Below are 25,830 nucleotides of genomic sequence, written 5' to 3'. Positions count from 1 at the left end.
CTTCTCCAGAAGAGTTATGTTCTGTGAAGTCCAAAGATACAAATCGGTCAATCTGTTTCATGGTTAAGATTGTTTAATGCAATAAACTGGGTCTGAAGAGGCTCATGGCTGCTATGATATTCATAAAAAGTGCCATGTCTTAGGTGGCCTGGTTGTTTTGAAAATGGGCTGATTTTGACAAAGGGGAAAAATTGGGATTCGTTTACTGTAAATTGCAAGTAAGAAACAACAGAAAGTTGAATATTAGAAGAACTTGGCTATCACAAAAACCACACACTTTCACATCAGTAAAACATGGAGTTCTGATCTGAGTGGAATGTGAAACTCCTTGTAGACCACAGAGAGTAAAAAGGAGTACTTTTGTTTCATTATTAATACCATTGTCCTTATTTCTCTAAATGAGAATTGATAGCAACCATAATAGAATCTTTCTCAAAGACCCAACACAGAAAGAAAAATAAAACGAAATAAACAAACAAAAACCTCACCACCACCATCACCACTAACAAACCCCACTGTGCTGAAGATGCATGGTCTCTAAGTAGCCATTGTTAAGTCATCATGTTCTGGGGAAGGGGGCCGCATTTCTTCTTCTTTTTTTTTTCTTTTTTTCCTTTTTCAGGCGGACTGGCAAATTTGGCCTTCTATAACACTGCAAGAAGGGCAGTTTTGTCCTCTAATGTGCATGGGCATTTGACACAGATGACTTTGTATGTATTGGGACTATTCACATTCACAAAGAAAGAGAGATCAGGGGTGCTGGATTGAGGGGTGTGCTTTAGAGTAGAAAGGGAGCTCTTTGGAGATAAAACAGGTATCCTTTAAAAATCAGAGACCAGTGGAGTTGAGGGAAAGAGGCCCATTCCTTACCGACACATGACATGTGGTGGAAAATCCATGGAATGGAAGTCATTAGTCTTGAGGGTTCATCCCCTGGGGCTGCCACTTAACGACAGTTGACCTCTGTTCGTTTCTCACCGAAATGAGGACCTTGAAATGGATATTTTCCAGTCATTCTCCTGACCAGTATTTAAAATTGGTGATTATTTATTCAACTCTTGCTTCATGGGGAGTTGGGGTGTTGTGGCCATGAGAAGAGAAACTGAGGCCAGGGGATGGGGGTGGGTGTTGGATTGAATGAATGTGGTTGAGCAAAACAGCACTAGAACGATTATTATTTTTATTGTTAATTCAGGAATAATTAATTCAGGAACAATCTTTGTAGTACAGACAGCTAGCATTTATTGAACATACAGTCCTTGCCAGACCTTGGGCTACGTCCTTTATACTTGTTATCTTATTTAATTTTCACCACAACTGTGTTGAGGTGTGAATTTTAGCTTTCTGTTTCACAGCTGTAGAAACTGAGGTATTGCAAGAATAAAGAACTTCCCCAAAGTCAAAGCTATTAAGTAGCTGCTTTAGGGTTTAAACCCTGACACCTCTGTTGTTCTCGTTTGCCTCTACCAGATTCAGTTGCAGAGTTGGAAGGTTGCGGGTCATCTAGCAGGCTTCCTTCCCCTCCATTTGAAGTTCTCATTGATGCATTGTTAGTCTGACTTTCTTTAAAGGAAACTAAAAATTAATTTGAATGATCAGTGCAACAATATAGTACACAATTGAAAAGTTACAGAAATGCGTATAATGAAAAGCAAATTGTTGTCTTAAGGTCTCATCTCTTGACTCCACTAAGAGGCAAACACTGTTATCAGTTCCTTGTGTCTAGAAATAAACTGGGTGCAAACATATATATGCATTTATATTGCTTTATATCCCAGTATATATAGAATATTTACATAAAAGGAAGCATACTATGCAGATTATTTGGCACCTTGCTTTTTCATGTAATCATATATCTGGATGACCATTTCTATATCAGTATCTTGCAGATTTAATTTACATTTCTATTGTTTAGTAATTTGGGACATTTCACATAGGCCATCCCCACTGTATTTATTTCCTTTTCTTGAACTGAACTGCCTTTGCCTCACTTTCTATTGGGTTGTTGGATTTTTGCCTATTGATTTATTATAGTTAAGTGTTCATTTTGAACCCTTAGTCTGTGATAGGAGGAGCAATAACCTGCCGTTTTGCATTTGTCTTTTTAACTTGCAGATCAGAATTTTAAATATATGTATATAGTCAGTTCTGTCTTTTGGTTTTATGGTTTTTGGGTTTTGTGTATCACTTCAAACTACCTTTTCCACTTATTTTTAAAAATCTTCTAGTTTTCCTTCTAGTTGTTTCATCTGGTCTCTCTTTCTCTCTCTGTCTGTCTTTCATCACCAACTCATTGAAATTACGTTTTGATAAAAGATGTGAGGTAGGGATCCATTTTTATATTTTTTTCAGATCCACCTGTCCAAAAGCTATTTACTGAATTGTCTATCTTTTCTACACTGATTTGAAAAGCCACCTTTATTATATATCAAATTCTTTAATGCTTAAATATTTAATACTTAGGAATTTCCCTCATTTAGGGAGGGCTTCTGTTCCATTCATCTGTCACTGCATGCACCATTATCAATTACTGTAACTGTATAATATTTTATTTTCTAATGGTGCTACTTTACTGTCATTAGAGCCTTTTTTCCCAAATTTTTGTCTTTTGGCATTTGTTTATTTTTCCATGAACTTTAGAATGAACTTGTTCAGTTCTAAAAATAATGTCCTGTTGACATTTTCATGGGAATTGTCCTAAATTTATTCATTAACATCATACATTATGCATTATAAAGATGTTATTTCTTGTTCTTAGAACACTATGCCTTTCCATTTTTTGAAGTCTTTTATTGTCCCAAAGAGCATTTAAATTTTTCATGTATACCATGCATGTTTCTTCTAGGTTTGTTTTCCTAGGTATTTTCTGTTTGTTCTAGTTAATGAAATTATTACTTATGCCATCTAGCTAGTTGTGTGTATGTGTAGCTTCTTGATTTCAGTACTTTTTGTACCCAGCCGGTTTACTCAGTTTTTTCATTAGTTGAAAAATTGAATTTTTTCTAGTTTCTAGTTATATAATCATATCATCTGCCAGTAATTTACCTTCCTCTTTCTAATTTTTATAACTCTTGTAGCTTTTTTCTAATAATACTCTTCATCCTTATTCTGAGAATGTTTTCTTATTTTTACTTTTTTAAGTTGAGGCTGGTTGTTAAATGTTTATTTAATACTTTTTTTGAAACTATGGAAATAACCATATATCGTCTTCTTTTCTCTGTTCTAAGGAAAGAGATTTTGTGTTTTTTATCCTATAAATTTGAAGAATATACAATGCATTTTTCAAATAGGAAATCATGCTACTGTTTTTGTAGTAATATCCACTTGCTAATAGTTGGTGTACTATTTTATTTTTAGTGTTTTTAGAATCTGGAGCTTGATTTATTAGCAATTTTTGCATTTTTCCTAAGTGAGATGATTTAAAATTATGTTTTTGTGTATGTGTATCTATTTACATATTGAGATTCTATTGTTAGTGTTATGCATATTCAGTTCAGTTCAGTTCAGTTGCTCAGTCATGTCCGACTCTTTGCGACCCCATGGACTGCAGCATGACAGGCTTCCCTGTCCATCACCAACTCCTGGAGCTTGCTCAAACTCATGTCCATCAAGTCGGTGATGCCATCCAACCATCTCATCCTCTGTCGTCCCCTTCTCCTCCTGCCTTCAATCTTTCCCAGCATCCAGGTCTTTTCCAATGAATCCAAGTTTGTATCAGGTGGCCAAAATATTGGAGTTTCAGCTTCAGCATCAGTCCTTCCAATGAGTATTCAGAGCTGATCTCCTTTAGGATGGACTGGTTGGATCTCCTTGCAGTCCAAGGGACTCTCAAGAGTCTTCTCCAACACCACAGTTCAAAAGCATCAATTCTTCCGTGCTTAGCTTTCTTTATAGTCCAACTCTCACAACCATACATAACTACTGGGAAAACCATAGCTTTGACTAGACAGACCTTTGTAAAAGGCAAAGTAATGTCTCTGCATTTTAATATGCTGTCTAGCTTGGTCATAGCTTTTCTTCCAAGGAGCAAGTGTATTTTAATTTCATGGCTCCTGTCACCATCTGCAGTAATTTTGGAGCCCAAGAAAATAAAGTCTGTCGCTATTTCCATTGTTTCCCCAGTCTATTTACCATGAATCTTAGTTTTCTGAATGTTGAGCTTTAAGCCAACTTTTTCACTCTCCTCTTTCACTTTCATCAAGAGGCTCTTTAGTTCTCCTTCGCTTTCTGCGTAAGAGTGGTGTCATCTACATATCTGAAGTTATTGATATTTCTCCCAGCAATCTTGATTCCAGCTTGTGCTTCATCCAGCCCGGCATTTCGCTTGATGTACTCTGCATATAAGTTAAATAAGCAGCGTGACAATATACAGCTTTGATGTACTCCTTTCCTGATTTGGAACCTGTCTGTTGTTCCATGCCTGGTTCTAACTGTTGCTTGTTGACCTGTATACAGATTTCTCAGGAGGTGGTAAGGTTGTCTGGTATTCCCATCTCTTGAAGAATTTTCGACAGTTTGTTGTGATCCACACAGTCAAAAGCTTTGGTGTAGTCAATAAAGCAGAAGTAGATGTTTTTCTGGAACCCTCTTGCTTTTTCTGTGATCCAACGGATGTTGGCAATTTGTTTTCTGGTTCCTCTACCTTTTCTAAATCCAGCTTGAACAAATGGAAGTTCATGGTTCACATGCTGTTGACGCCTGACTTGGAGAATTTTGAGCATTATTAAATCATCATGAAAATAATTTGGAAGCTTTTCTTTGTTCCTTTTTGAAATAGTTTAAATAATGTTTAGATGTTATATTCCTTAAAGGTTTGAAATAATTGCTCTGTGAAACTGCTTTGTTCTGTTGCCTTGTTTGGAGGTTTTTTTTTTGTTTTTGTTTTTTGCTTTTAGGTAATTTTTTATTTATTCTACAGTAACTGGACTGATTTTCACTTATATCTTTTCAGTTGGCACTTTTGTTAATTGTATTTTAGGAAAGTCACCTATTTCTAATTGATTTGCATGGAGTTAAATGATTTCTTGTAATAATTTTCATTTCCTCTCTGCATATGGTTATTTCCACATTATTATTTAAAGTTTTGTGGTTTTCTCCTCCAGTTCCCTGCTAGCTATCCTCATTTTGATTAGTTTAGCAAAAGTCTTATAATTTTTTCAAAAAACAGTTCTTATATTTTTTAAAACATTTTTTTTGGTATTGAGCTATAGCTGATTAGAAAACACTGTTGTGATTAGGTTACACAATGTTGTGTTCTGGTGAACAGCAAAGGAACTCGGCCATATATACATGTGTCCATTCTCTCCCGAACTCTCCTCCCATCCAGGCTGCCACATAACATTAAGCAGAGTTAGGTGTGCTATACAGTAGGTCCTTGTTTCTTACCCATTTTAAATATAGCAGTGTGTACATGTCTGTCCCAAACACCCTAACTGTTCCTCCCCCCATCCTTACCTTGGATTTTGATTTAGTTATTTTGCTATGTACAGGTTTCCATAATGCCAGAACCAATTATAATTTAAACCTCATGAGGATAGAAGGTTGTTTATTCTTTTCAAACCTGCCATAGTGACTCTTACATAACAAATGCTTAAGAAACACTTTTGAATGTATAAATAACCCTATGAAATAATTATGGAATTTATGGCCAGTTCTCTCCTGTTGCTGTAGTTCATCTCTGCAATTTTTGGACAGTCTCTCTCGGTGTCTACTAATGTGGAGGCATAAGAAAGTATTAGACATGCTTCCCATTCCATTTTCAGAGAATATTATGAATAGATTTATTTTTAAAGCCTACCAATATAATTTTCCCTGAATAAAATAAACCTGAGTAAAAAGATTTTTGTAAAAATTAGCTCAGAGAAAATATATTTGAGTAGAGTCCAAAAGTGAGAGCTGATGAGCTATCAGAGATCATGCCCATGATTTTTGTGGACTTGGCCCCTTTGCTCAAGCTAAATCTTACAGACAGGCCCGAATCCAGAATGTAAAATGATAAAAACAGACCTGCTATAGTAGGGGAGAGCCCAGAGCCAGGGGAAGCCCAAAACCCTACTGTTGGCTGCCTTCCCTCCTGACCTCCTCCCGTGTCTCATTTGAAAACCATAGTTTAAGTTAAGAGACTCAATTGTCAGATGAGAATGAAAACAAAAATGCAAAGAAGGCAAATGATTCATTCAAAGTTGCTCAGTGAATTAGAGGCACAACGTGGGACTACAACTCCTGCCTTCTGTCTCTGCATTTAGTGGTATTTCCAGGCTCCCAGGAAGCCTTCTGTACTTTGTACAGTGAGTCCTTGTCGATGGTCCTGGTATTTGATGACCTCCCTCGGCAGGCCCAATGATCCTTGCTAGGTATAGACTGTTTATTTGCTGATCCCAGAGGGGATAGCTGTGATTCAGGCTCCAAGGTCTAAGAATTGCAGACTTAGTTTCTAGTCTCCTGATGAAACTTCTAATCTGGGTGCCAGTGGTGTTTCTGCTGCATGGACACCTGCCCACACAGCATGATTAGAAATTATAATGATGACGACGATGAGTCTTCCAGGACACCCACGTTCTTTGCAAGATATTTCTGCTAATCGTTTCTACCACAATCATTTGGAAAACTTTTTTCTTTGAGGTTCCCCACTACTTCTAAATCAACAAAAAATGCTGGTCTAATTCTGGTGAAGATTAGGATTTGTCCTCACCATTCTGGTGTGTAATTTGTTGTGCAGGGAATCCTAGGACCTTGAGTATGTGAGGTGATAAAAAGTGGCCTGAGCCACATATAAGCAGATTTGGGTCCCAGTTTTAGCAGTGCCAAAAATTTCCTGTGAGCCGTTAGTAGAGGTTACTTCTCATCTCTGCAGTTACACTTCTACTCTGTTAAATGGGCATCCAAGTCTCTTATGCCTCTTTACTAGGATAACATTTGCTGTTGTTTAGTTGCTCAGTCGTGTCTGACTTTTTTGTGACCCCCATGGACTATAGCCCACCTGGCTTCTCTATCCGTGAGATTTCCCAGGCAAGAAAACTGGAGTGGGTTGCCATTGCCTACTCCAGGGGATCTTCCCAACCCAGGGATTGAACCCACATCTACTGTGGCTCCTGTGCTGGCAGGCAGATTCTTTACCAGTCAGCCACCTGGGACGTCCCCTCTACAGGATGGTGGGAATCAAATGAGGTTAATGAGTAAGGAAATGTTTTGTTCACTCTACACTGTAAATTGAGAGGGTTGTCATTGAAGTTACTTTTTCATTGATGATAGTTTAGTCTGTTAAGGTTATATTTAGTGTAATGCAATCAAACACTTGGTTTGAGAGTTGGGAAGGCAGGTTGATGTATTTGTCCAACATTGGGGATGGTTAGGGCAGATAAAGGGCCAAAATACCATGTGAAATGTTGTAGGATACAGGCTCTACCTTGAACCAGGAAGAAATGCTGCTTTGAGGAGATGCTGCCCAGGGAGAAAAGAGATGATCCCAAGAACTGGAAGTCTCAATGGAAAAGTAAAAGTAAAAATTAGAGGTGGGAGAATCGGAGGCTTGAGTCAGGATGTGTGGCAGTGAAGAGATGACCTACAGATGAAGATGGACAACCAGAGAAATGCCAGCGTGGGCTTTGGACTCTGTGTAGCTGGCGTGTGAGAGGACAGGTAGACACAAACAGAGAGTTTGCAAGGAAAAGAGCATCCTCAGAGAAGAGCTGTCCTCAAGGAGGCCCTCCACATGCCCCACCGCCACACCTACCCCAGGGGTTTAGAAGGGATTCCAGAGTTCCCTAGCCAGGGAAGGCCTTGTCCTCTTTGTCTCTGAGTGAAGTGAAAGTGTTAGGCGCGCAGTGGTGTCTGACTCGACCCCATGGACTGTAGCCCGCCAAACCCCTCTGTCCCTGGACTTCTCCAGGCAGGAATACTAGAGTGAGTTGCCATTCTCTTCTCCAGGGGATCTTCCCAACCGAGGGAATGAACCCAGGTCTCCTGCGCTGTGGGCAGATTCTTTACCGTCGAAGTCACCAGGGAACGGACTCTGTACCCTGCCATTAGCGTGGCACTTCGTTCACAGTACTTGCCTTTGGAAAAAAATCATTTTGGACCTTGTTTTTTAATTCAAGGTTAAATATCCGAAGGAATGTTTAGGAGGGGTTCTGACAGGAAAGAGCTTATTTGTGTAATTCCGTTTCTCTTTTAGCTTCACTGTTTCCTCATCCAAAATGTGTTGGGCTCCATGACTCGGTTTCTATAACACTCACTATCTTTGTTGAAGGGAAAACATTTTTCTAAAACTAGGGATAAAAAAAATTCTCAGTGAATATGTTGATATTTCTGTTACAGTGCTGAGGCTTTGAGAAGGAGTAGAATGTTTCCAAAAGTCCTTTTCCTTTAATAAAGGACTTCAGCTTACTTACCAGACTCAGTCTTAGCCTTTATTCTTGTTCTTTCTCTCTCTCCACCTCTCCCTCTCCCTTCCTCTGTCCCTCCCTTCCTCCATCCACTCACTCACTCACCCACCTAACCTAGCTACCTACTGTCTATGGAAGATGGTAGAATTTAGTTTCTCTTATGTTTTAGGCTTTGGTTGGTTTGGTGAGCCAAGTCAACTGAGTTGAAGAAAAACTGACTTTTGGGGGGAAAAAAAAGGAAAAAAAAAAGTCCTGATTCATTGAAAATAATTTTTTCCAGCCTAGGTTATACAGTTTTACAGACTCGGGATGGGAACTAAAAAGTCTGGACCAAATATCTGAACACCCTGTGAATGTGTTTGCTAAACTATTTTTCTTTTTAGCGCAGATGGAGACAGACTCTTTTTTTCAGGAAAACAGAGCCAACATAATCTTTGAAACCTTCAAATGTGATGTGGGAAGATGATTCTCTATATAATGTCCACCCAAATATAAAATTAAAAATTTTAATAATTAGTAAATATGTGAATTTTTCAATTATCAAATTCTTTTTTGGCAAAGTTGGCCTTTCACATTCTATTCCTTTATTTATTTATAATTAAAAACTTTTAAATTCAGCTAATTTCTAGCTTTCAGTGAGCCTTTTAACTAATCAAATATTTTGGAAATGTTTTTTAATTTATTATAAGAACAACAAAGAGCAAGAAGTCACTTTATGTAATGTCTTTTCTTATAGTTCAGTGTTGTCAGCTCTTTTCCTGATGGACTTTTGGTTTGTGTGGAAGCAGCCTGAGGGTGTTCATTCCCCATTAATGCTTACCTGTTGCTATTGGAGTGTTACAAAAAGAGGAGAATGTTCCTTTATACACTTGACCCAGTTTCTGCTAATGTTAATATCTCAATAACCAAAGTGTATTAATCAAGGCTAAGAAAGTATGATCATATTATTAATTGATCTGCTCCTTTTATTTGGATTTCCCCAGTTTTTCCACTAATCCTTTTTGTCTATTCCACAACCCAATTCAGGATACTCCTTTGCATTGGGTCATCATGTCTTCTTAGTATACTGTCTATAATTGTTTCTCAGCCTTTCCTAGCTTTTTATGGCCTTGTCACTTATTCATTGTGTTGGGCACTTATTGCATTGTAGAATGTCCCTCTGATGTTTTCTTAGAATTAGACTCTGTTTGTAGTTTGGGAAAAAAGTCTTTCTCATGACTTCATATCCAGGAGTTTGTGATATTAACATGACCTCTTACTAGGATGCTGTTTAGTATTAGTATTTAGTATTAGCAATTAGTATTGCTGTTGATCAGTTTTGTTTTATTATGTTTTAACTAAAGATCATTTGTCTGGGACTGTTAATTCTCTGACACCTTGGCCCATTAATGGTGACCGTCATTAATGGTGACCATCATTGACTGGTCTTTAAACTACCAGCTTCATTTTAATGGAAAGCCACAACTCCTGCCATAGCTCAGTTAGAAATTGTGGTTCAGACATGAGACCCATGTTGGGGCTTGCTACAACATTTCTTCAGTCCTTACCCTGGGACTTGCCTGGTTCTCTGCATTCTTACCCAGTAAATAACTCAGAAACCAAATCTCCAGCAGGAAGGAGAACACTAGGGAAGGCAGGAAAGAGTGAGCTTTGGACTTCATTAGTCTTCTGGAGATGAGCCTTCTCCTTGACTGATGTGGCTTAATGGATGCCAGCCATTACCATCCTTCCTCCTGTCTTGGGGGAAATCTGCCAGAGGGAGCGCTCTTCAGCATTTGACAAGGCAATGGAATCTTTGATATTCAGGGACCCAAACCAACAGTGATTAAGAGGTGAAGAGTTTCTTACTTCTCTTTTCAGTCCCTTCCTGCCATGATGCATTACACATTTACTGAATTTTTATCTACCCTGTCTTATTCTCAGAGGATGCGCAGTGGGTTTGGGAAGAGAAGTACTGATGACTAAAGTTGGAAAATAAATCTTGATTCAAGCCACGAAAGATTTTAGGGTAAAATCTCAGGTCTTCTATAAGATGATATCAGTGTCCCAGTGGGTCATGTGGCTAAGTTGCTATTTTAGGGGTAGTAATGCGGGTCCTATTTGGTTTTCCTCATCCTCACATATGAGATGGAGCATTTTCTCTTTCTGACTTTGCCATCACCGTGATCTGCAATCCTTGGTCTTGAGGTATAAGGCTGAGAGAAATACTTTGCAATATTGGGTGAATTGGGTCTGGTGAGTTGGGGGTCCAAGTGTCTTAATAGCTATTGTAAAAACCTGAAACCTTTCTCCCACAAATGTTTCCCTCTGTTCACTGTTCACTTCTTTCTTGGAGGTGAAGGTTGAGGAGAAGTGGGAGATGTATGTCATACATGACCAACCACTAGTCATATGCGCTATTGAACACTTGGAGTATGTATGGTGCCGCATGTTCAAAGAATAACATTTTGTATCTTTTTGTAAAATAAATTGCTTTTTAATATTCTTTGAAATGTGATGACTAGAAAAATTTAAGTTATATATGTGGTTCACATCATATTTCTATTGGACAGTGGTTAGAACCCGAGAAGAGTGTGAAGCACAGTGAATTGACCTTGTGTTCTCCTCTGAGTTCTAATAATGTTGGCATTAAAGGGAAAAGCTTCAAGAGTCATAATTTTCATTAAAAAAAAGTCTGATTCAGAAGAATTGGCTCATTTTACATGATTGCTTGGACTGGAGAAGAATCTGACATTTGGTATTTTCATAATTGAGAACATAACTTGCTGACTTTAAAAAAAAAAATCACAACATTTTGTGCTTGGCCTCAGGTACCAGACTTTGAGTTCTTTGAAAATAGGGATGGTGTCCTTTCTCTTTTACCATCCTGTCCCTCCAAACCACATACTAACTAACACACAGAAGGTAGTTAGCCTGGTATTTGGTGAGCAGCAAAATAACTTTCAAAGAAGAGAAAACCATAGGAAGCTACCCTATATTTACGGTTGGAAGAGAGAAATACCCACCTTTATAAGGCACCCCTTTTTCTTAAGTCAGTCACCAAAAGTAAAGAACATTGATCCAAGTGTTTATTTTACTTCTTGATTTAATTACCATTCTCATCAGGTGTTGCTGTCAGCTGTGCTTATGATAAAGGATCTTTTCAAAATGCTTAACCTCACCATCCCCCTGGGTGAGGGGGAGACAGAAAAAGATGCTGCTTAACAAATTAATCCTCACCTTGTTCAGATATTAAATCTAAGGGCCTGAAGACTGGATTATTCTTGTTTTTCTTCTTGTTTGATCCTTTTTTTTTTTTTTTTTATCACTGCCCATGCTATGGAGGATCTAGAATGAATAATGAAAAATGAGTTTAGGCCTGGACTATATTAAATCTTCATCTGGTTTTTAGCTTTTATCCTACTTCATGCTAAGCCAGAGTCTCTGTGAACACATGACTTACAGGCCCTCAAGCTTCCATTGCATTCATTCTCTCAGTCTTCCTCCTTCAGTAGACGCCCTGGAGCTGGGTGAAAGAGCAGGCTTTGTGCTATGTTGTTATTTGGCCTGAGCCCTGTGCTGGGAAATTCAGGAGGAGCCTCCTTGGTTTTTGATTTTACATTATGCATGGCTCAGTCTCCACCTAATCCATGAATCCAGACATAGTTAAGGGCATGTTGCCTTAGTTGCTCAGTCGTGACTGACTCTTTGGGACACCGTGGACTGTAGCCCACTAGGCTCCTCTGTCCATGGGATTCTTCAGGCAAGAATACTGGAGTGAGTTGCCATGCCCTCCTCCAGGCCATCTTCCTGCACCAAGGATCGAACCTGGTCTCCTGCATTGCAGGCAGATTCTTTACCGTTTAACCTACCAGGGAAGCCCCTTGGTCAGAGGCGAGACTTACAGAATCTACGATGACTTTGTTGCTCACTATTCCTAATAAAGGCCTCCGGAAAGAGGTTTTTTGGTTACATACAGCCTTATTTCTTGAGAATATTCGAAGCTTTGATTCTTCTCCTGAACAGAAGATAACAGATTCCCTTACAAGTGCGTATATGGTGGTAGTAAATGAGTGGAAAAGTACAGACTTTGGAGTCAGAAGACCCGTGTTTACTTCCTAGCTTGCTATTTTATAATTGTTAGACTCTAGAAAACTAACATATTATCTCTGAGCATAAATTTTCTCATCGGTTCAAATTGGATATTATCTGCTTCACAGGGTTGTCATGTGTTAATAAGGGTGCAGGACTTATTTTCGGAACCAGTCCTTAGGCTTGACAAACAGTAAATGAATTGGTTTTCTCATACAGGTCTTGTGATTTTCCTGGTGATAGACCACTCACCATCTTCTGTCTTCCTTTGGAGGTGGGGGAGGAGGCCATTGGGGTGATGATGTGGTAAAATCCACTTTAACTCTAGCTGTGAGAAAAAGCGCAGGGAACATGCGGTAAGCAATTGCTTCTAAAAAGCTCGGACTAAAAGCACTTGATGGATTTGTGCTGGTTTCCCGGTAGACTCATCTCTGTACTGCCCGCATAGCACAATTAATAGTTATTACTCAAGAAAGAACATATAAAAAAAGAGAGAGAGCAGACATAAAAACATCCTTTCATCTTCCTGAAGACGGTCCCCTTTGTCAGGTCCGTGGAGCCATACCTGTGAATCATCCTGGGAAAGCACAGTGTGGGTGACTAGAAGGAAGATCTTGTGGTTCATTTCTTACCCACTTCCTGGGCTGGGAACTGTCTATGCTCATCTTTCTTATCTGCTGATGCTTTGTCAATATCCACTACCGTTCACAATGTATCTTCACAAACAGGGGCCTCTTTCTCACATCCTCACTCAAAATACGTCAGTGTGTAGAGAGCCTGTTACTTTCTGGGCAGAAAATGTTGGAAGGCAAAGCAGAATGTAGTTGAGAGGGTAAGCCTGGAGCATGGAAAAACACTGGAGTAAGTGTGTAGTAATGGGATTGTGAGTGTGAGCACAGAAACACTCCAGCCATGCTTGTTTTGTGAGCAAATGAAATGAGTCACAACCTGCTCCAGACTGGCCACCTGACCTTGGGCACTTCACTCTGATGCTACTAGAGTTCCTGGATCAAGCTTTGTTACTTGGAATCTTGAAGCTTAGATTAGAAAAGAAACCTGACTTTGAGGATAAAATGCCCCCAATGGGCATCTAATTCTCCTATGGATTTAACTTTGTAGGCAGAATGGAGGTGACAGTCATGGATTTTAGGGTGTATTCCTGTGTTTGAATTCAGGTGATGCAGGAGTGATTCTTCGTGAGCTACATAATGTGAGTTTCAGTTTTGTCTTCTGTGAAACAAGAATAGGATTGTTGTCAGTGCAGGAGATAGCACATGGTATAAGGTGCCTGGCACAGAGTAAGCTCTCTAGGGCTTTCCTGGTGGCTCAGGCAGTAAGGAATATGCCTGCAGTGCAGGAAAACTAGTTTTGATCCCTGGGTTGGGAAGATCCCCTGGCAGAAGGAATGGCAGCTCACTCTAGTGTTCTTGCCTGGAGAGTTCCATGGGCAGTGGAACCTGGCACCCTGCAGTCCACGGGGTAGCAAAGAGTCAGACATGACTGAGTGACAAACACTTTCACTTCCATTGTGTTTACTACTGTTATTTTTATTATTTATCACCACAATCATTTTCCTTAACCCTGTGTTATAGGGATAGACTGTGGCTACGAGAAATACTAGCTGTGAAAGTGCTTTGTGTTAGAAAGATGGAAACTACCTATAGAGTGAACAAAGTCATTAAAGAAAGCATGAAATCCATTCCCCCATCTTCCTTTTTATTTGTACTCATGGATTGTTTGACTTCAAGTCTTGAATATTATTATTATTATTATTATTATTTTTTGGCTACATCTCTGGGATATTTTTCCCTTTTCTCTATTCTACCAATCATTATCCTAAGACATGTTCACATTGCCTCCTTCTCGACTGGAGTTCCTGCCTCCAGACTCTCCAGAGCCCTGGTTCTCAAAGTGTGGTTCTCTGAGCAACAGTATCACCATCAAGCCTCTCAGCTGGCTAGACATGAAACATCTTAAGCCCCACCCAGACCTGCTGACTCCTGGGGCACACTCCCTATTCTGTTGCAGGGCCTGTGTCCAACTCCACTTGATACCACCTACCACTTTTGCTCTGAGTATATGCATACTTGTCCGGTGTGTGTTCGTTCAGCCTCTGGAATGTTTCCTGATTCTGATGGTTCTTACTGCCTCTTTTGCAACAGGTGGTTAAGAGACTGAGCCTGTGCCATAGAAAGCACGAGTATAACAGTGACCCAATCCAAGTCACCATTCATAACCTTGACGGTGGCGATAGCGTCTCTGAAATGGTCTTTATACTTTTATGATTTCCCCTTGTGACCTTTCTCCACACTTGATGAGTGCTTACTATGCACGAGGCATTGCTTATAGTATACTCTAATGGATTCAGTTCAGTTCAGTTCAGTCGCTTAGTCATATCTGACTCTTTGCAACCCCATGAACTGCAGCACGCCAGGCCTCCCTGTCCATCACCAACTCCTGGAGTTTACCCAAACTCATGTCCGTTGAGTCGGTGATGCCATCCAACTATCTCATCCTCTGTTGTCCCCTTCTCCTCCTGCCCTCAGTCTTTCCCAGCATCAGGGTCTTTTCCAATGAGTCAGCTCTTCGTATCAGGTGGCCAAAGTATTGGAGTTTCAGCTTCAATATCAGTCCTTCCGATGAACACCCAGGACTGATCTCCTCTCGGGTAATCGAATTATCTCACTCTCTTAAAAGATTATTTGTTGATATCTTTATCTTCCTCTTGTCTTAGGATGTCAGCTCTCTAAACATGGGGACCTTGTCTGTTGCCACTATATTCCCAGCCTGTGGAAGACTGCCTGACATAAGAGAGGAACTTGGGGAATGGTTATTTAGGGAATGAATGGGTCCCAGAAGATTATCATTTGAGAACAGACCTACATTCAAGGAAAGAAGAATCTCTTTCCTATTCCAGCTATGTTCCAGGAGAAAATGACCTTACGTGGGTCTTTATCTTTAGTCTAAGAAGTGGAACAAACCCATTGGAATGTGATTAAGACTTGCTCTAATGGCCTTGGGTGCACATGCAGATCCTGTCTGGGAGAGAGAGAGATCCTTGAGTGGCGCCTTAATGAGAACAAGTCTTTTATAAAGCCTTAAGTTTGGTGCTTGGCCTGGTTGGAAATACAGGGCCTTCTGATGCTATTCTTTGTGCACACATTGTCGATGTACGTATGCGAACCTTTTATTATTATGGACTCAGTCGGCAGTAACCATGGTGAGTAGACCTATCACACAGCATTTTTCTGAGTCAGTTTAAAATGCTGACAATTAAATATACCGTACTCTTTTAAGCGATCCATCAGTCTCCCTTGTTGTCATGGTGACCGGAGTATATTTAGAAATGTGACAAGTACACTGAGTTCAATTGCACTTTTGCCAAAACATAGTTTTGCAGCTAAAATTGAATTTCCTGATTGAAGATCCAAGTGCTGTTAAGGGGGCATGATCATTCCTATACATTATTCTGGAAGCATAACTTACATCATTATATTAAGTCAGCAGTTAAAGTCTTATCAGGCTAGTAAGATATTGACACTATAAGTTGTTATACTTAGAGTTGATGAAATAAAGTGAAATAAAGATCTGTCTTTTTTTACTTTAAAAATGAAATTTGGGCCTCTTCAGTATAACCAGTTTAATGATTTTATTCCTTTATACATTTATAAAAATTTGTAGGTAAATGTGCATATGTCTATTCCTCCAGATTATATTTTTTATTTAAAAAGCTTATTAGGGACTTCCCTGGCAGTCTAGCGGTTAAGACTCCCTGCTTCCACTCATGGGGCAGGAGTTCAATCCATGGTTGGGAAACGAAGATCCTGCATGCCATGTGGTGTAGCTAAGAAAAGAAAGAAAGAAAGAAACTTCTCAAGGACCTCCTCTCTTCTACTTGTAATCCATCCTTAGCAATATTAGGACATCTTTTTTCACTTTTGGTCTGACCTCAGATTGACAAGCATCCTTATTTTTCCCCAAACTCACTCCTGTTGGGTTTCAAATGGAGCAAAGAGACCTTTTCCTCAAACAAAGGAAAAGTGAACGTCTCTTTTGTCTGGTCAGGAACTTGGTTTGAATCTTCACTCCCCTCGTGTCTTGTCACTACAGTGCTAAGAATGATGCTGATTATGAGCTGCTTGCTTGTTTGACCACAGATAGTTTAGGGAATTATGCAGTGGCTAGGTCATTATTATAACTTGGAATTCATTCCTGGTCAAAGACAGATTCTTGTTCTTTTTTATTTTTTTAAAGCAGAATGACATTTTGTTTATTTATTTATTGACTACACACTGAGGCTTACAGGATCTCAGTTCCCTGAACAAGAATTGAACCCGGGCCACGATAGTGAAAGCCTGGAATCCCAACCACTAGGCAACCAGGGAACTCCCCAGATTCTTGCTCTTGAAGTGAGAAGCAATTTGCTTCTGGATACTTCTGCTTCTGTGTTTCCGTGGAGCCGAATGCTTTCGTAACTGGGGTTGATTTTAAGTCCTTGATAATATATATGCTAAACTTTTTATTTGTGTTCATGGTAAAGTCTGTTATGGTAAGAGACACCCTGATTATAATAACAGTTGGTAAGATTTATTGAGTCTTTACTATATGCAGGCACTGTGTATACTAAGTTCTTCAATGGATCATTTCACTGTAGCAACACAGTAATCTTGAGTGAGTCCTATTGTCATTCTCAGTTTACATTAAAGAAGCAGGTTTAGAGAGATTTTCTATCTTACCGAGAGCATACCTTGATGAGTAATGGAGTCTGGATTCTGATCTATGTGGCATATTAACCAGTGTCCCCTCATGGAGAGCACACAGTGAATATCTGGTGACTAATCAATGGATTAGTCACTAATCATGATGAAGTTTTATGTCCATGTTTCAGTGTTTCTGGGGCTCAGAAATCTGCCTGCAATGCAGGAGACCCTGGTTCGATTCCTGGGTTGGAAGGATCCCCTGGAGAAGGGAAAGGCTACCCACTCCAGTATTCTGGCCTGGAGAATTCTATGGACTGTATAGTCCGTGGGGTCGCAGGTCGCAAAGAGTCGGACACGACTGAGCAACTTTCACTTCAGTGTTTCTAAATACTAATGTGGCAGCTAATAAAGGGAAACAGGTAGCAGGATCTGAATGTAGAACTGAGCCACTCTCTGCCTGGAGAATCCCATGGACAGAGGAGTCTGGCAGTCCATAGGGTTGCATAGAGTTGGACATGACTGAAGTGACTTAGCATGTTGCACTAATCTCCCCTAAAGGCTTGGAACCAGAGATGATTAGTATGAAGCAGTAAGGGAGTAGACATAAATCCCATCAAGTACAGTGGTTCAGTCTCAGGACCTATTTACACTCTTAAAAATGAGTTTTTATTTATGGGAGTCATAGCTAATGCTGTTCATTATCATAGAAATTAAATTAATTCCATAGAAATTAAAGCCAATATTTTAATAAAATTATTTGTATGAAAATAATTCTGTTTTTCAAAATAAACAAAAAGTTACTGAAAAAATTGACAACTGGAGTCTTTTCATTAAATTTTTTGCAATATGTATTTTGATTAAAATTTTGGAGGAAAATCCTGAAAGAATTTACAGAAAGGGAGTAAAAAAGAGGTAATCATGGATTTTTTTCTTGGTACTACACCGATATATGATGAGTGGTAGTTTCTTAAAGTTTAATTGCAATGTGAAATGTGAAATCATATCAATAAGTCTTTTTTTTAAAACAACCCATTATATTAAAATCTATTGGTCTTATTTTTGCTTTGAATTGATCTTCGCCTATGATTGTGTAACATCATTTATTACTTGTTTCATGGAATTGTGCATGCCTTCCAAATATTGACATGTTTTGTTCTTCAGCACTTTAAAATAATCACATTCATTAATATCACTGCTGATTTCATCAGCAAGAGTATTTTAAGTATTAGGAAGTTGTCAAATGTATAGTATAAATAGTAGATGCAAGGTTTTCAAAATTCTAATTTTCACTTTAACATTTGAATTTCATCATTGACAATAAAGCTTGTTAGTTATTTTTCTTGAAATGATGTTTTTTTTGGTTTAGTTTTGAGAAAATGTATGACAAGACCAAATCTGAATGACCATTCTTTCAAGTAAAAATGGTGTTTCAAGCAAGGAGCCATTAGTTCATTTCTCAATTCAAACAGTCAAGCACGTGAGTTTCTTGGAGACAACCATTATAGTTTGGGATTTAGCAGAAGTGCTTCATGCATACTTCCTCTGTCTCACACAGAATATTAAAAAGGTGTGTCAGTCTTACAAAGAGGGTATAAAAACCTCAGGATTGAGATTTAATAAAATTAAGGGTATTTGATTCATTAAGGGCAGTTTCAAGTGAAGTGGTCCCCTTGAAGCCCCCCTTTACTGTGGGTACTTGGTGATGAAAAGTACGACTTTCAGTACCTTTTGGTGACACTTCCTTGATTCATGTTATAACTCCAGTCATTTTAACCCATACGTTGCTTTTGTACCATTGGTATAAATGTACACACAGTGAAAAAGGTTCAAAACATAATAATGAACTTTCAGTCCCTTGGAAGGGTCTGGAGGACCTTTACTTTAGGGGTTTAACTCCTAAGTATATGGATCACACACTGAGAGCCACTGATCTAATCCAGTCTTTGCATTTCATGAGAAAGAGGAGCTGGACAAGACCAACCCAAGATAGCCCCATCAGTTAGTGATGGAACAGGGACAAGAACTCAGTATATTCCTCCTTTTTCTTTTGATTTCCTGTTTCAGTGTCAGAAATTTCAAGGTAGATGTTTGTGAAGTTCTTTTGTGAATATAATGATACCAAAATATATAATTATTGAACATATTTAGGAAGATTTCTGTTATATTTTGCATGTTAAACCCTTTGCATATTTTCCCTACTCTGTACTCACCACTCTCTTCTGCTTTTCAATATTTCAGTAGTCACCACCACTGCCTCTGTAATCAGAACATGCTTTGTCTTTGCCAAATGGAGAGGAGGTGAGGGAGAAGTTGGTTGCTTATTCATTTTCTGGTTTAGAATTCCAATTTGTGGGGAAAATAGAATCAGTGAGTTTGCGCTGAAGCAGCCATTTCTTTCTTCACCTAGATTATTAGTTAAAAGTCATAGGAAAGGAAATTGTACAAACAACCATTATCTTTCATATCACAACAAGTCATCTCTCTGGCCAACTAAACTCAACCTTCAATTATCTATTAAAGTTTCTCTCTCTCCCTGCAGGAGGGACTTTGTCCAACAAAAATCACTCTTAATTTTGCTTTTGCTTATGTTAATATTTTATGTGATCTGTTTTCTTCCATAAAAATTGGTCAGGTTTTGAAATTGCCATGATGGATGCTAAGAGAGGCAGTAGAACCAGACCTAGATATTGAATTTTCACTGTAACATCTTCCTCTCCTGTTTTGCAATAGTTTTGAGGGATGTTGGGGTTTGAAATCAGTTGCAGTGTATAAAAATGAGTAAATTTGGCAAACTATAAAAGGAGGTTTGCAGACTCTCAAATGTATTGTTCTCTCATCTTCAAATTAGTTGGATATTCTTTTGCAATATGCCATTTTTTTCCTATTTCTCATCCAATGATCATTTCCCCTCACCTGTGAACTCTGTGAGCTAAACTTTGTCTTCTGACCTGATTCTTCCCTCGTGATTCTCATTACCCCAAAGGCTGACCAAACTTGCTCTCTTGTCATCCCTGGTGGTGCTAGTGGTAAAGAATGCATCTGCAATGCGGGAGACCTGGGTTCAGTTCCTGGGTTGGGAAGATATTGCTGGAGGAGAGTGTGGCAACCCACTCCAGTATTCTTTCCTGGAGAATCCCATGGACAGAGGAGCCTGGAGGGCTCCAGTTCATAGAGTCACAAAGAGTTGGACCTGACCGAAGGAACTCAGTATACCTACACCTGTTCATCAGCTCTTCCCTAAACCAAAGGCTTTGGTAACTCTTTTTTCTTTCTGCAAAACTCATGTTTCCTGTCTGTAGTTACCTGAAAACCATTGAGTCTTTTCTGTTTCTTTTTTAGAACTTCTAGTTATGGTTTTTCCTAGCCACATATTAGGCTCAAAAATTGCCTAGCAACAGTTCTTACTCTTTACAATGTTTTCTGCTTCCTTTTTGGAACCTCTGGAGCTTGGGTCTGTCCTGCAGTTAGTGCATCATAGGAGCTTCATGGATGTATGAATGGATGTTATTTTTATCCAGAGATCTTTTCTTCAAAGGGCATTCTCCAGATTTTTATCTGGTGATCTGAACTGTTGCTTGTCTTTCAGCTAAGTCTCTGAAACCCAGAGCTGCATTGGCCTGTCTTCTAATGCTGACTCCCTCACATTAGCTTGTCATGCATGCCTTTCCTGGCAGATGGCCACTTAGCCTCTACTTGAACACTTCTAATTCTTTGTGAGGCGATTGGTTCTACTACTGGACAGCTTATGTTTAACGATCTCTTTTGTGTTGTTCTGAAACTGAGTGTACATTTTTTCAACCCTAATAGTTCTAGCATTGCAGATTTTTCAAAAGTATCATATGATTTATACAGGACACACACTTAGATACCAGAAGATAGCTTTTTATTCCCCATCCATCTTTGTTCCTCCTTCAGTCTTTTTCTTTCTGCTTGTATCTTGGTCCCTGAAAAGGTTTGGATGCTCAAATTCTTTATACCTTCCCTATTTCATATTACTTTCTAGATTTCCATCATGCAGTCTAATTCTAAGAGCCTTTTTTAAACCCACTTTATTTCTTTGTTTTTATACTGAGAACAGTGTGAGTTTGGGACCCTAAAAGCTGAGATATGAATTCTAGTACCATAACTTATTTGTTGTGTGAACTTCATCAATTACTTACTCCTTCTAAGCATTCCTTTACTCAGATGCAAAATGGATGTATAATGATTTCTAAGAAAATTTTTAAGGATTAAGATATGTGAAGTGCTTAGCTTAGTTATTGAAACAAAGCATGTTTAATAGATATTTCTTTTAACTTGATCAACTTTAAAAAAGTCTTTCCTTTTGGATGGTGGGCTTCCCTTGTGATTCAGCTGGTAAAGAGTCCATGGGCAATGTGGGAGACCTGGGTTCGATCCGTGGGTTGGGAAGAGCCCCTGGAGAAGGGAATGTCTACCCACTCCCTTCTGGCCTGGAGAATTACATGGACTGTATAGTCCATGGAGTTACAAAGAGCTGGACACGACTAAGTAACTTTTACTTCTCTTTTTTTTATTGAGTTAGAGTTGATTTACAGTGTTGTGTTAGTTTCAGATGTGTGTTTATATATTTATATATATATATGTATATGTGTATACATGCATATCTTAACTCTTTTGTCTTTGATATTTTTTCCCCTACATATGACTTTTTTTTTCTTTTTTAAGAAATCATTATTTCAAGAATCTCTCCTTTTATAGTCTATAGGAACTTGAATAGATTTTGCATCCTACTATCGTGTGACTATTGTATAAGTCTTTATTATACTGAGTTGGTTCATAGTGCTTTTCAAGTCTACTATATCCTTCTCAACATATCTACTATATCTACTTCTCAGTTCAGTTCAGTTCAGTCACTCAGTCGTGTCTGAATCTTTGTGACCCCATGAACTGCAGCACACCAGGCCTCCTTGTCCATCACCAACTCATGAAGTCCACCCAAACCCATGTCCATCGAGTTGGTGATGCCATCCAACCATCTCATCCTCTGTCATCCCCTTCTCCTCCTGCCCTCAATCTTTCCCAGCATCAGGGTCTTAAAATGAGTCAGCTCTTCACCATCAGGTGGCCAAAGTATTGGCGTTTCAACTTCAATATCAGTCCTTCCAATGAATATTCAGGACTGATCTCCTTTATGATGGACTGGTTGGATCTCATTGCTGTCCAAGGGACTCTCAAGAGTCTTCTCCAACACCACAGTTCAAAAACATCAATTCTTTGGTGCTCAGCTTTCTTCACAGTCCAACCCTCACATCCATACATGACCACTGGAAAAACTATAGCCTTGACTAGATGGACCTTTGTTGGCAAAGTAATGTCTCTGCTTTTTAATATGCTGTCTAGGTTGGTCATAACTTTCCTTCCAAGGAGTAAGTGTCTTTTAATTTCCTGGCTGCAGTCACCATCTGCAGTGATTTTGGAGCTCAAAAAAATAAAGTCAGCCACTGTTTCCACTGTTTTCCCATCTATTTGCCATGAAGTGATGGGACCGGATGCCATGATCTTAGTTTTCTGAATGTTGAGCTTTAAGCCAACTTTTTCACTCTCCTCTTTCACTTTCATCAAGAAGTTTTTAGTTCCTGTTCACTTTCTGCCATAAGGGTGGTGTCATCTGCATATCTGAGGTTATTGATATTTCTCCTGGCAATCTTGATTCCAGCTTGTGCTTCTTCCAGCCCAGTGTTTCTCATGATGTGCTCTGCATATAAGTTAAATAAGCAGGGTGACAATATACAGCCTTGACGTACTCCTTTTCCTATTTGGAACCAGTCTGTTGTTCCATGTCCAGTTCTAACTATTGCTTCCTGACTTGCATACAGGTTTCTCAAGAGGCAGGTCAGGTGGTCTGATATTCCCATCTCTTTCAGAATTTTCCACAGTTCGTTGTGATCCACACAGTCAAAGGCTTTGGCATAGTCAATAAAGCAGAAATAGATGTTTTTCTGGAACTCCCTTGCTTTTTCGATGGTCCAGAGGATGTTGGCAATTTGATCTCTAGTTCTTCTGCCTTTTCTTTTCTTTTTTTTTTTTCCACTCAGATTGCGTTTTCTCCCTCTCACTCTCCCAAAAAGGAGAGAAGAATGATCATTAACGACCCGTGGCAGCTGCACAAGCAGCACCAAAAGCCAACTTCACGCTCAGGAGAAAATGCTGCGTCTCTTCCTCGTGGTTTCAGGTGCTCTACACGATCAGAGAAACTTCTCTAGTAACAAACTATGGAAATGATCCCTGAAAGTATAGTCTTTGCCTTTTCTAAAACCAGCTTGAACATCTGGAAGTTCACGGTTCACGTATTGCTGAAGCCTGACTTGGAGAGTTTTGAGCATTACTTTACTAGCGTGTGAGATGAGTTCAATTGTGTGGTAGTTTGAGCATTCTTTGGCATTGCCTTTCTTTGGGATTGGAGTGAAAACTGACCTTTTCCAGTCCTGTGGCCACTGCTGAGTTGTCCAAATTTGCTGGCATATTAGTGCAGCACTTTCACAGCATCTTTCAGGATTTGAAATAGCTCAACTGGTATTCCATCACCTCCACTAGCTTTGTTCTTAGTGATGCTTTCTAAGGCCCACTTGATTTCACATTCCAGGATGTCTGGCTCTAGGTGAGTGATCACACCATTGTAATTATCTGGGTTGTGAAGATCTTTTTTGTACAGTTCTTCTGTGTATTCTTGCCACCTCTTCTTAATGTCTTCTGCTTCTGTTAGATCCCTACCATTTCTGTCCTTTATTGTGCCCATCTTTGCATGAAATGTTCCCTTGGTATCTCTAATTTTCTTAAAGAGTTCTCTAGTCTTTCCCATTCCATTGTTTTCCTCTATTTCTTTGCACTGATCGCTGAGGAAGGCTTTCTTATCTCTCCTTGCTCTTCTTTGGAACTCTGCATTCAAATGGGTATATCTTTCCTTTTCTCCTTTGCGTTTCAGTTCCCTTCTTTTCACAGCTATTTGTAGTCCTCCTGAGACAGCCATTTTGCTTTTCTGCATTTCTTTTTCTTGGGGATGGTCTTGATTCCTGTCTCCTATACAATGTCATGAACCTCCATCCATAGTTCATCGGGCACTCTGTCTATCAGGTCTCAGTATATTCATTCTATTAATTTTTGGGAGCTTGATTTTGAAACTCCAACTAAAAATCTTAATCTACTTAAAAATAATTATAATATATAGTGGTACTATATGCAACCTTGTTCTGTATTTTCCAAGTGTCCTGTAAATGTGGTGTCATATTTTCATAATTTAAAAAATGCTTTTACAATAAAAAATAGAATCTCTCCTTCCCCTCTCTCTTTCTTTCTCCATTTTCCCCTGTTTGGATTTTATTTATACTTATAATCTTAAAAAGAAGTCCCATTATCTCTAGATTTGTTTCCTCTGTTGTTTTCATTTGGTATAACTTAGCATGGTTTTCTTGACAATCATTGTTTTTCTCTACAATAGTTTTCTCAGCTTCTGCCTGCATTTCTATTCGTATCTTCAGCCTTTATTATTCTTACTGTGAAAAACATTTCTTCACCCCTGTCCTTGGTTAATGATACCTGGGCCATTGCAGGTTACTTAACTCTTCACTGAACCACTCACTTAGTAGCTTCTAGAATCATTTAGTTGCACAATATACTTTTTTATTACATTAACTGTTCAATTAATTTAAATTCACCCAACACTTACTAACCTCTTGTTATGTGGCATATTGACTTAATGCTATGAGTTACATAAAACACGTTTATCATTTGTTCATGCAGTCATTCAGTAAGCATTTTCTTTAGTACTTACTAAGGATCAGATTCTGAATTTGGGATTTGGTTTCAAGAAACTGAGTTTTTTCTTCAAGACACGCAACGGAGGAAAAGTTATAAAACAGTGTGGTAATTTTGTTGTTATTTAGTTGCTCAGTCATGTCCCATTCTTGAGATTCCATGGACTATAACCCATCAGGCTCCTCTATCCACGAGATTTCACAGCAAGAATACTGGAGTTGGTTGCCATTTTTTTTCCCCGCTAAGGGGAGACCCCCCAGCCCAAGGATAGAACTTGCATCTCCTGCTTGGTAGGCGACTTGTTTACTGCTGAGCCACCTGGGAAGCCCCGGTGTCAATTTTAGTAATCTAGATATGAAACTAGGCATTATGGTTGTCTTTACAAAGCCTGCTTCATCAAACACTTTTGGGTCAGAAAAAGCTTTATAGCAAGAGAGACACTTAAAGGCTTGGTAAGAGCTTAGAGTCCACTGGAAATATAAGACCCATACTAAGGTTTCATTATGTTTGGTTATAAAGCCAGCTTTTAAGTTCTGTGTGTTATCATTGGCTTCTCCACCCCTGCTTCCCAGAATTGCATACATGCAAAATTTGCCTTTTTTTTTCCCCCCTGTTTAGTTTAGGGGCCTTAGAACCAGTGTTTGGGACCTAATTACTGCATGAATGCATATTTCTATATTCCAAAATAGGAATAATGACATAAACACATAAAAATAATCTCATGATGGTAGGACACTTTACAAAGTGTTTTTCTATCCATCATTTCATTTACTTCTTAAAGAACGGCTTGTGGGTTTCCTCAGTGATATCTTAACCACTGTTACTGGTAGATATTAGAGAAGAATTAGCACTGAATAATTATGTGTGGAGGATTTGCAAAGAATTTTTTCTCTCATTATTTC

At 38.9% G+C, this 25,830-nt stretch overlaps 1 protein-coding gene and 1 non-coding gene across 15 annotated transcripts in view; one reads left to right on the top strand and one right to left on the bottom strand.

Annotated features, from left to right (window-relative positions):
• Positions 1 to 25,830, top strand: part of LPP (LIM domain containing preferred translocation partner in lipoma) — a 715,161-nt gene that overhangs the window by 144,647 nt on the left and 544,684 nt on the right. The gene's annotated exons all lie outside the window — the stretch shown is intronic.
• LOC136173806 (small nucleolar RNA U3) lies at positions 23,203 to 23,417 on the bottom strand. Its single transcript, XR_010664288.1, has one exon. It is a non-coding gene; the product is annotated as a small nucleolar RNA U3 (small nucleolar RNA).

This window comes from Muntiacus reevesi, chromosome 8 (assembly GCF_963930625.1).
Source record: "Muntiacus reevesi chromosome 8, mMunRee1.1, whole genome shotgun sequence".
Classification (NCBI taxonomy): Eukaryota; Metazoa; Chordata; class Mammalia; order Artiodactyla; family Cervidae; genus Muntiacus; species Muntiacus reevesi.
The sequence above is the reverse complement of the archived record's forward strand: the minus strand, read 5'-3'. Positions and strand labels throughout refer to the sequence as shown.